This window comes from Coloeus monedula, assembly GCF_965178545.1.
Source record: "Coloeus monedula genome assembly, chromosome: 2".
NCBI lineage: Eukaryota > Metazoa > Chordata > Aves > Passeriformes > Corvidae > Coloeus > Coloeus monedula.
This window is the reverse complement of record NC_138782.1, coordinates 5,476,460-5,487,652: the sequence shown is the minus strand read 5'-3', so window position 1 is coordinate 5,487,652 and position 11,193 is coordinate 5,476,460.

Here is an 11,193-nt window from a genome sequence, read left to right as displayed (position 1 = left end):
CCTCTCAAGTCTGTGTGGGTGATGCATCTGATGTTTATTTCATAGCAGCCCTCTCACCCAGAAGATTAATTCATTTTTCATACAAGCATGCAGATCTCAGCCCCAGCTGAGGCAAAGGGATGAACAGCCCTTTCTCAAGCTGCCTTTCTTAGGGAAAAGCCAAAGACGCTTATCCCAGGAATCACTAGCTGTGCTCAGAGCTAAGGTGCAACTCTGCATCCACATGAAGTAGTACAGACTGTGGGAGATACCACAGTGATTTCCTACCCTGGGTGCCATTGACACAAAATCCAAGCTGCTGCTTGCTGTGCGTGTCCATGCCCGGATTTCAGTGAGGGATTTTGGGAATGCAGGTGCATTTCTTGGTTTAATGAACTGTCAGATCTTGTACAGACCAAGGCTCATCCCATATGAAAACACAGCAGCCCTCGGAAGAGATGGACCTCTGGAGTCACCTCTGCAATAGCAAATAGAGTCGTGCACTCAGCCCAGCACAAGCTGCAGTAGGGCGGCCCTGCTGGGACCCCAGCCACGTGTTCCCACTGCTCTGCTCCTTCAGGAGCCTGCAGCATCACCTCGAGGGCTTGGGCACCAGAAGAGGTCTTTGCTCTGCATACCTGTGGGTGCTAGGAATGCCCCTTCCTAATCCTACAACACACCAGGAGCAGATACACCCAGCCACTCTATCACCAAAAATTCAGTATAAAGTTTCTTCTTTTTTTTCTTCTAACCACACACAGTACTTTGTAGCAACACCATCTGATAACCCAGCACAAACAATCCTGCTCATTTGTGTTGCCTCGTTGGCGTTCTCCATAGAGACACACGCACAAGTTTTCTCTTTATGTGCCACTCCTCCCACCTTGGGGAAGGAAATTAGAAGTGCTGATGGAGGAGCTCCAGTCACGTTTCCTTCCAACTTCTGGTGGCATTAGCTCAACAGTGACAGTTTGCAAGGCAAAACAAATGGCTTGTGAAGTGAGTGTATGTTATGGAGCCCTACCCAGAAGAAATTCCTGTCAAGTATTCCAGAAATTCACTGAGACTCTGGTATGTTTTTGTGTGACAAGAGGTATGCTGCAAAGTTTAGCTTTCACTCTCGTTACTGCAAATTATTCTCCCATCTGAAGTGCCTTTTCTCTTAGGCAGTACACTGCAAATTGGTGCTGTGCTCTCAATCAGCATCACCCTTCTGTCAAGGGAATGCCTTCAAGGGCTTCACTGCACCTGGCACTTCTTGTTGAGGAGCCCTTGCAGCAAAAGGGAAAGTTTTCAGCCTGAGGAGCAACACCCAAGTACTGCTGGCAGGAGACATCCTCACTGGCAGCCTCGAGGAGCTGTGACTACCACACAGACTGACATACCTGTTCTCTTTCTTCCTTTTACAAACCAGTGATACCATTAAAAACTTGCACAGGAGATCGGATGTAGGAAGTAACGTTGCATCTTACTGTAACAACTCTGGGTGCCAGCAGAATGTGATTTGAGTTTGAAACAAAACACAGTTTCATTCATTTTTACCCTCATTTATTTAAAAACCACACATTAATGTGGCTGTGTGGTTGCATCCAGGTTGCATATCCAGGAGCTTTCATGATGCCACGGAGGATAAATGACCACTGCAAAACAGCCCAACCTCTCCTTGGGATGGTGACCACACCCTGGCTTTGGAGCTGCCTTTCTGTACCCATCTGGAGATGATGAGGGTCAATCCTTCCACCCTGTCCCACCTGACTCATTCTCCCCTGCACCAGGTGGCCTCAGGAGCTGCCTGCAGATGTGTGTTGGCTCAATGCCCATTTTTGACTTCCAAGCCCACATTTTGCAGCTGGAGTAGTGGTACTGATACAAGCAGTTGTACTTCAGTGCTTAAACAGCACATTCACAAGGACATTATCACAGGAACAGCCCTTGTCCCTTCCTTGCCTTTTTTGTCCTCTATTTCTAAGGCAGCACTTAGTCCTCTAGGGCCACAGGCTTAGCTGGAGCTTTGTGGGAGGCTCATAGTATATATTAATATTACTGTATTAATATAGTAACAACTACAAATAATGCCTTTTGCTTTCTCCCTTCCCCCTCTCCTGTGTCCTCTGCCATGGGTATCATGGCATTGTTCTGAATCTCTACACAGCACCTCTTGTGTCTGGGAATGGCTACAGGAAAAATCAAGACAAGACAGGTATTTCAGCCATGGAACACCAAGGAGAGTTTTTATTTGTCATGAGCTGGAGTAATTAAAAGTAATTTTTGCGTGTTTTGGATGCTGACTTCGGTCAGAGCATGAGCTGTGCAAAATGCTTATTTTTATAGTTTTGACGTAAATCGTGGAATGTTTTCTTTCTTAATTTGGAACACTTGCCCCAAATGTTCCAAGTCTCTGTAGATAAGTCCAGGCTCTTTTCTTCCTCACGACATCCATCTGTCCATTAAAGTCCCAGGGTTGACTGCCCAAGTCGTTTAGCTGGACTGAACACAGGACCAAAGCATCTTCTAAAAGTGGTAACTTCCAACAGTCTTGATAAACCACTGATTCCATGAAAGATGCACAGTTTTGCTGTCTAAAATCTGCCTTCTTCTTTGCAGAAGTGCCATGGGTCATTTGCTTAATAAAACAAACCCAGCCTCCTCCCCCAAGCCCAGCACATACACAAAAATAATTTCCGTGGTTATATTTTTCTCTGGGGATGTTTAAACTGTCAGCTTTGCTGAGCTACATTCTCCCCTCTCATTCTTTCTCATGGGGGATGTCCTGTCACGGGGGACTCGGTGCAAAGTCACATTTTGAAATTTTCCAGAGGATTTAATATTAATGCATGTATAAAAGACTTGCAAAATCTTTCCCTTTTGAAATGATCATATTCTATCAATAGTTGCTAGAGCCGGTGTTGTTCAGCTTGGACAAACAGTTCAAAATATAGTCCATGCAAACACTTCTGATCCCAGGGTTACATGGATGTATCATTTTTCGGATCAGTCACTGTCTCAGGGTACGGGCACAGGATCACTGGCTCAACTCACACTGAGATCCATTTGAAGTTAACCCATGTTATTGGAATCACTTCATGTTGAACGAGGAGCTCTCTGTTTCCAGTTGTATCTTCTCTCATCCATGGAAAGTCCTACTTGGCCAACAACAATAAACTCTTGGAAATGATCGCGCACACATCTCGAAACCTCTACAAGTGAACGTGGGAACAGCAGACGTTTTGTTCTAACCTAGGACACTGGCTAAGAGTCAATTCCTGTAATGGATAGCAAAGCACAAATGTGAACCCACAGGGCCTGTCCCATATGGATACACACTCAAGAGTTTCTCACATTTGCAGTCTCAGCTGTCATCCGCTGCAGCCACCCACAGCCGGAAGTAACGGTGCGAGATCACCGCCAACACCCTCACACTGAGACTTGGGCTCAGTGTTTAATATCCATGATAACCCATCAGTTAAAATCTGCTGAAATTCAACTCTCAAAACACTTGAAATGATTAATAATTAAAAGCTGCCTAGATAGGAATGTAACATGCCAAAATGTTGGCTAGCACAGGCAACTTGGCACAACAATTTGCATTACAGCCTTTTCATCAGTTACAATAAATGAGTGTGGGTAGAATCACTACTCCACTATTAAATTAATATGCTTTTTTTTTTTTTTTTTTTTGCTCACATACGGCAGAAATATCCTTGTGGCACTAAGAAAGGTCTTGGCAGACCTGTGCCTAAAGTGTATGTTGATGCCTGTGCTTCTTGCCTTACAAGTCTCCTGTAGGGTAAGCAGGGATTTAGCCCGAATCTAGCCACCGTGATCACGAGTGCCTGGCTGTCAGTGTGCCTGGATAGGCTCCATCTGCAATCAAAGCCACAGTGGGGCTCCCATAGAAAGCTGCCTGGGAAATGGATGTGTTTTATTGTAAGACGAGTCCCGCTCCCTCTCTAACTGGTGACAAATTGCAATTTTGCCAGGAAAAGCAGGATCAGGCGCTGTTGGCTGATGCCTGTATTTCTGCTGGTAAGGAATGTTAGCTAGAAAACCCAGAATGGTTGTATAGAAACATCTTCCAACTAGTTTTCCCCCCATTTTATATAAATACTGCATGCTTTAAATCAGTTACCTGTCTTCTACATCTCCCTGTGTTAGTGGTTTTGCAGCCTTCACTGATTTAGGGTTGCTAACTCTGATTTTACTGCAGGTGCTATGATGTTTATTGATTTTTTTTTGGAAGTATCATCTCCTTGGGTCATGTGAAAAGTTTCCATTTCACAGCTCAGGAAGGGCCTCACATCAGGAAGGTGCATGCATGCAACTGGTAACTGCTGTAAGCACCAGTAATATTAGTGAGGATAATTCTTATAATTACAAATGAAAATGAGTTTTTTATTTAAATGACACTTTATGAATGTCCCAGTTTAGGTTTTGGGTGGGTGGTAGTACAGAGGAACAAACCAACTCCTGCCCTAGCCGACACCAGTGCTCCATCACCCCGCAGCATACATGCTGCACTGATTTACACCATGCTGACAGCATCCTTGCAAACCTGGTCCCAATTCTGAGGACTGGTATAAGAAACTGATTTGAGTGGCTGATACTGAATTCTGATCCTCCAGCACTTGCATTTCTCCAGGCGTCCGTACCATCTGCATCCATGATGCTGCTGGGTTGCTGAAAGATGACGTGGTTTGGACCAGATCCTCCTCTTGGCTCGGGGCAAGCACAGCATTATTTTCATTCCACTATCTGACGGAGGCAGATCTGGTGGCAATTTAAGAATCATACATTATCATAGGCTATGAAAAGAATAATTTATGCCCTTGAGCACTTCTCAGATCTTTCAGCAAAATCAGACATCTAAAGGAAAATCTAGTTCTTCGGAGAGCCAGGGATGAGTAATGCACACAAGAGAAGTTGGGGTTCTGACATGAAGGGATTAGCATGATCCACCAGCATGGCTTCATCATCTGAGACAGACTCAGGCACATCATGTTTCCTTGTTTCATAACAGCCATCTGGATGTGCAAATGGGAAGATGGGAGCTTGTTCCGTGGCTCTGGTTTGTCTTCTCATGGGCCACATGTCACCTTGGCCTTTGCAGAGGGCTGAGCGCTGCCTTTTGTGCTGGGAGCTTGCACCTCTCCCGTTTCTCTCTGAGACACAGTGCCATGGACTGCAACAGGCCTCTGTGCCAGGAGCTCTGAAAGAGGGGAATACTCCAGGAACACCTTACCCAGTGTGATCACAATCATCCAAAATGATTTTGTGCTGGGGTGGAACTGCTGCTCTGTTGGGCATTTGTCAAGCAGTCCCATGTATAAAAAAATTCCCAGTGCTCCCCCAGGGATCTTGTTGCTTTCATGCAAGGAGTGACTAAGATAGCTTTGCCTCTGCTGGCATTCACCTTCTGCTAGGATAACCTCTCCCCCACAAAAAGCAACCCCAAAACTGCCTATTAATTGCTACAGCAGTGACAATTCCTACAGGAATGGAGGGATCTATCTGCAGTTCCCTGAGCGTGTGACACTGGGCAGTCACCATCAAATAGTTGACCTAAGGCAAATCCAAGATGATCTCATTTTTAAGAAATAAAATAAATACCCTCTGTCCCTCCCTGCCTTACAGGAACAATACCACCCTGAATTTGTGTGAATGCAGTGTTTCCGGTTCGTCTCCCTCACTGAACAGTTGATCGTTCATTTAAAAGAAAGAAAAAAAACCGAACAGAGCAGAGGGTTCCCTCGTGGAATGTAAGACCTCCAAAGGACTTTTGGCAGCATCTGGAGATATTATTAAGTTTTCAGACTAGGTATGCATAGCATAATAATTAGTTCCCCTGAAGAGACCCCAGTAATTGATGGAATTTTATGACGTCTATTATCAAAGTATGAAATGGCTCTTCATAAAAAACAGTATTGGATTTTTCACTCTTTATTCCACACAGGCTAAAAGTCAATATTAATACCTGGCTAGTGAATTCTGACACTTAAAGAAGTTTGTAGCACAAAGAGGTCACAAAACTGTGTACTAATTGCTGTGGAGCTAATGAGGGGATCGAGAGCACCTTGATATGTGCATTGGATTAGACAGACTGCTCAAGAACTACCCTTTGTATTTCTTTGAGAAATATTGAAGAACTTGCCTTCTGGAACAAAAAGCTCTGTTATTTTGTAGAGCTGGTTCTTTACTTCTGGCAGTGCTCCAGAGTGCTGAAAAACCAAGTGAACAGGGAAGAAATAGGATGTGCACTGTGCATCGGCATTGCAAACAGAGGAGATCAAACACCAGACAGCTCTCATGCATTTTGGGATGAGCTGAGAAGAGCCACTCAGGCAGAGGGTGTGAGTGGATTCCCTGCCTATGGGCACAGCAGGACTGGGAACCACTGGATCTGTCTGGTCCTGCCTGACGCTTGTCCTCTGCTGGGGACAGCCAGGCTGCCCCTGGTCCCCTCCAGCCTGGTGTCTGCCGAGGCTGCTGCAGAGCGGCAGCTAGTGCCAGTGGGTGGGAAAGGCTGGGAAAATGAAAGTGCAACACGAGGGGAAGGCAGGAACCTGCTGGAGGAATCAGTTTGTATAGAAACAAACTCCTCATTTCACATGCAGGTCGTGTGCTGGTTTTCATACAACTGTTTTTAAGGCAGTGTTGTGTTCTGACAAACAGGGCTTTGCTGCAATGATCTCAGTGCTTGCAAGTGATTGGAATATGAATAAAAGAGATCTTTAACTGTATTAACTCTATGAAGCAAGAAAATGATAATTGTGCCAAATTCACCTTAACCCATAGTGAAACAGGGCCAATTAAAGCCCAAGATTTTTACCACCATCAGGAAATGTCTGTCCCTGTGCCTTGGACCCTGTCTGGCACCACTGGCAGCCCCTGTCCACAGCCAGTCCCGGTATGGGTGTACAGGTGAGGAGCTGCAGCTTTCCTCAAGTAGCTGAGAACAGCAGCATTTCCATGGAGAGACAGATAATTTCCTTCTCATTAGTTACCTTGACACAAGAAAGTTATCACAGCTCCCCAGTCTGTCACTGGTCTGAGGGAACAGGAATTCGTAAAGCCTGATAGGGGTTTTTAAATTATGGCAACAGAAAACAGTTGCTTTTTATGGAAAGTGAGAGCGAATGCCCAAAGCTGGATTTCCTCAGGGAAAGCAGAGCAATTATTTTGTTGCTACCAAGGTGATACCAGGGTGTTTTCTTCCTATTTCTAGTCCCCTAATATAATAAAAGGAGCTAATAGCAGCAAGATGTAGGAGACACCCACTGGTGAACGCTCTAATGCACCGAGCTAAATCGGGTCCTGTGTAAGAGGCCACGCAGGGTTTCTCAGCAGTGCAGAGCAGAGGCCTGGGGTGCCACAGCCCAGTGGCATTTCATGGCATCACTCCACGTGTGGTACCAGCCAGGTTACACGGGACAGCGTGTGCCACTCTGCACCACCCCCAGCCCTGCCCAGGGGTGCCCAGCCTCGCTGCCAGCCCTGCACTTCCACAGGTGCAGGAAAACCCTTCCTGGGGCGCAGGAAAGGACTTCTCTCCCTCCCCTCCTCTCCAGCTGGGCCTGGCAGCTGCCTGCAGGTTTCTCAGCACGGCATGGAAGGCAGCAGTGGCATGAAGGGGCTCTGTGGTCTCTTCCAGCCCATAAATCAGGGCAGCAAACAGCCCTGCTGACGGCCGGGCTGCGGTCTCGGCCTTAACGATCAGAGGGAGCACTCTGCAGCAGCAAAGTGAAAGCAGAGTGTAATATTTATTTACTGAAAGGAATACAGGCTGTTTCCTACAAGTCCCTTCTCATCAGGAGAGGCTTTTCACCTAGCTAGAGGAACTGAGCTCTCTGCTGAGATCATTGCACTCTTGGATGGGAGCCGTGGCACACCACAGCCACTGCCTGTTCCTCGCTGGAGCTCTGTCTCCAGCTGTTGCCCCGAGGCTGACAGGCTGCACTCCATGAGTCAGGGATACATCTTACCGCAGGCTTTACAGCTTGGGTTTGCTTCCAGCCAGGGAGTTCATCTGCTCTGCTCAGCTGGTGGCGAGCTGCAAGAGCACTTGGGTTGAGTTTATTTATTGCTGAGGGCTCCTGGGATGCCACAGTTTTACTGATTTACACCCTTGGCGAGAGGTGACTCGTTTTCTGGGAGACATCCCATATGGCTGAATCACCATGCTCAGGGTTACTTTACTTACCCTGGCAATTAAGAGGACATTAGCCTTTCCAAAGGGAATCACAGCCTTGGGTGATCACATGGGAAAGTGCCCTCCTGGGGGGTGAGAAAACCCTCGAAGAAAAGAACATTATACTAAGAGCAACAGATCTCAAGGCCAGGAGAGGCTGTGAGATCATCTGGTCTGGCCTGTCCATCACAGTCCACTCTGTGGCATCCACACTGACCACTGGGTGCGAGTACCTGGTGTGGCAGCATCCTGTGCAGCACCATCCCCTCTTCCTGTCAGTGCTTACAGTCCATCATCTCTGCTGTGCATATGCAGAAAGGGAGAAAATAAAGAAGATTTTGGTGTGTCTCTAACTCTCTTGCCTCCAGTGTCCATCTGGCAGCTGGTGTTATGCCTTTCCACCTGCCTCTGGTGGTTTTCCTCTGAAGCCCAGCTTTCAGCTATTGCTCTGTAGCCCAGGGACTGTACAGGGCCAGTTTTCCTCTGCATTTTCCTGAAAATGTGGTACAAAACCTGGACGAGGTGTTTCCCAGCTGAAGGCAACTCACCTGCCCTGCTCACAGCCTCTGCCATCCGTGGGTCAGATCAGTGCAGCAACACTTGCCAGCTAAATTTCATCTTTCCCAAGAACAGAGCAAAGTTTGATTCACATCTCTCCCCTCCCTGCTTTTTTTTTTCTTTTTAAACTATTTGATCCCCCTTACCCAGCCTGTAATCACTTATTTGAACAGGCCAATTATCCCACAGCAGCTCATGACACTAATTACAGTACAGTTCTCAGCAGGGGAAGTCGCCAAGCTCTCCCACTCATTAGCCAGGCTGCCTCCATTGATACAGCAGCAGGCTTTACATTTCCTCTCTTCACATTCATATTCATGTGGTTGGCTTCAATTTGTTCTGAATTAGAGCTTGGCTTCCCCAGTGCTACTTAAAGCCTTTCTACCTGGAGGGCAATCCAGCCATAAGGATTAGCACCTCTTGCCACAGTCTTCCCACTGTGTTTTGGAACCCATCATTCCAAAACCCCCAACCTTACAGAATCATATCAATTATATAGTAGTTAATACATTACCTCCCGTATTTTCTTCTTTACTGTCTGCAGGCTGAACACTTGGATCTTTCATTTCTTCAGTGTTTTTCCCCTCAGATCCTCCTTTTGATCATGCTACCTCCATGGTACTGATCCTGAGGAACCTCTAAACTGTCCCAATGAGAAAAAGTACAATGGAGCTACAGTTGGGAAAGCAGCACAAGCCCCAAGCTTTTCCAGCTGTCTGGCAGATACTTTCTCTTTAGAGGGCCCTTTTTAAACCCAGATTGCCTTATTGCAGTTGGCTTCCTTAACTTCAGTAGTGACCATCACCTGCTGCCTTTTGCACATGGCTTTCATTTCCTGCATTGGCCCTTTTGCTAAGCAGCTCTTGAAAAAAGAGCCCTTGAAGAGTAAGGGAAGGGCCAGCACTCTGAGGAGGGACCAAGTCTGGTGATGGCCAGGAGAATCCTGCTGTGTGGGTTTAGGCTGGGTGATTTGACGTGCAGCTCCTGCACACAGGGCTCTCCAAAATCCAAGGGTATGATGTAGCCCTTGGGGTTTTAAACACCCACTCACGTCTTTCAAAGGCACGGCTGCTTACCTCAAAATTACTTCCTTGGATTCAAGTGCATGCTCAGGTTTTAGGGGGCCTGGCTGTCCAGCCCTTCAGCCTGCTCACCCACTCCAAACTCTTTCTGCCCCTCTCAGCAATGTTCCCCAGTGCTCATTCCAACATCTCAGTTGGACCTGGTACTCTCCTGGAAGCTGCCCCACAGTGAAGGAAACAGTGTAAGGTCAGGAAGCTGCCGAGTTACTCCTGGCAGAACCTGGCACCAGCACTAGTTCTCAAAGCATAAAGTCTGAGGGCAAAATGAAGTCTTCAGCCACTTTCCCCACCTGGCAATAGCAGGCTTCTGCTGCTGTGGTGGGACTGGTTTTCTTCTGGCCATCACCAGGAGCATTCGCAGAACCCACCTGAAGCTCAACAGCCCACTGGGCTTCTCAAAGCAGCTCAGGTCCCACTACTTGGCCTCTGCAACATCAACCTCCCTGTGCTCGGCCTCCAAACAGCTTTTCCACACATCCCAACCTGTTCCTCTCTCCCAGCCAAGTCAGTCTTCTGTGGCCCAAGTACAAGCACCAAGGTCGCCTGCTCAGCCAGCTGTGAGAATCCTACCTCACTGAGCCCTGCAGGAGCCAAGGGTTGTTTCCCAATCCTTCCCGTGGTGGCTTGGCTTTTCCCTCTGTGCTCACCATCACCATCACCATCTCTGCAAACCCACTCTTGATGTCACACCCCATTGCTCCTCTTTGGGGAAGGAAATGTATCAATTTTTTTTTTATTCCCCCCACTTCTCCATTTCCATCCCAGTCTTACTGCAGTCTGTCAGACTCATGGCTCTGCTTTCAGCTCTGTTCCTCCCTTCCTTGCCTGCCCTCATCCCGTGTGTCAGACCCCGTTTCCCTTCTAGTGGGTGATTTGACTCCAGCTGCTTCGGATACTATTTCTTTTAACAGGTATATCCCTCAGTACAGTGGATTAATATACCTGCTTATCTCTTCTCCCAGAGATAATTTTGTACATTGTAAATTCAATAGGGGAAGGCAAGTCAAAAGCCAAAGGAATAGGTTTATTTTTCAGTGCTCTCTGTGGAAGGCCCTGCAAAGGTACATTTCACAGCACATATATAATTGAACAGATGATGAGTGAAACAGCTGGGGCAGTGGAACAGAAGTGAAGGTGCTGTAATTTGTCGAGGCAGTTTACTGGTATGGCTGGAAATCACTTCCCAGCTCTTCTGCAAAAGCCTTCCTGTAAACCAACACATTTTCCTACCAGTTCGTTGGCTCCTGCACGCTGCTTTTTGTTTCCCATTGTTTCAGAGCACCAGCAAATGCACACTGTGCCTCTGGGAGGGGCAGGGGCTGGAAGCACAGGCATGTGCCATTTCTTGTTCTTGGTGTGAACACAAAAGCCTGCAGGGAAATTTCCCTG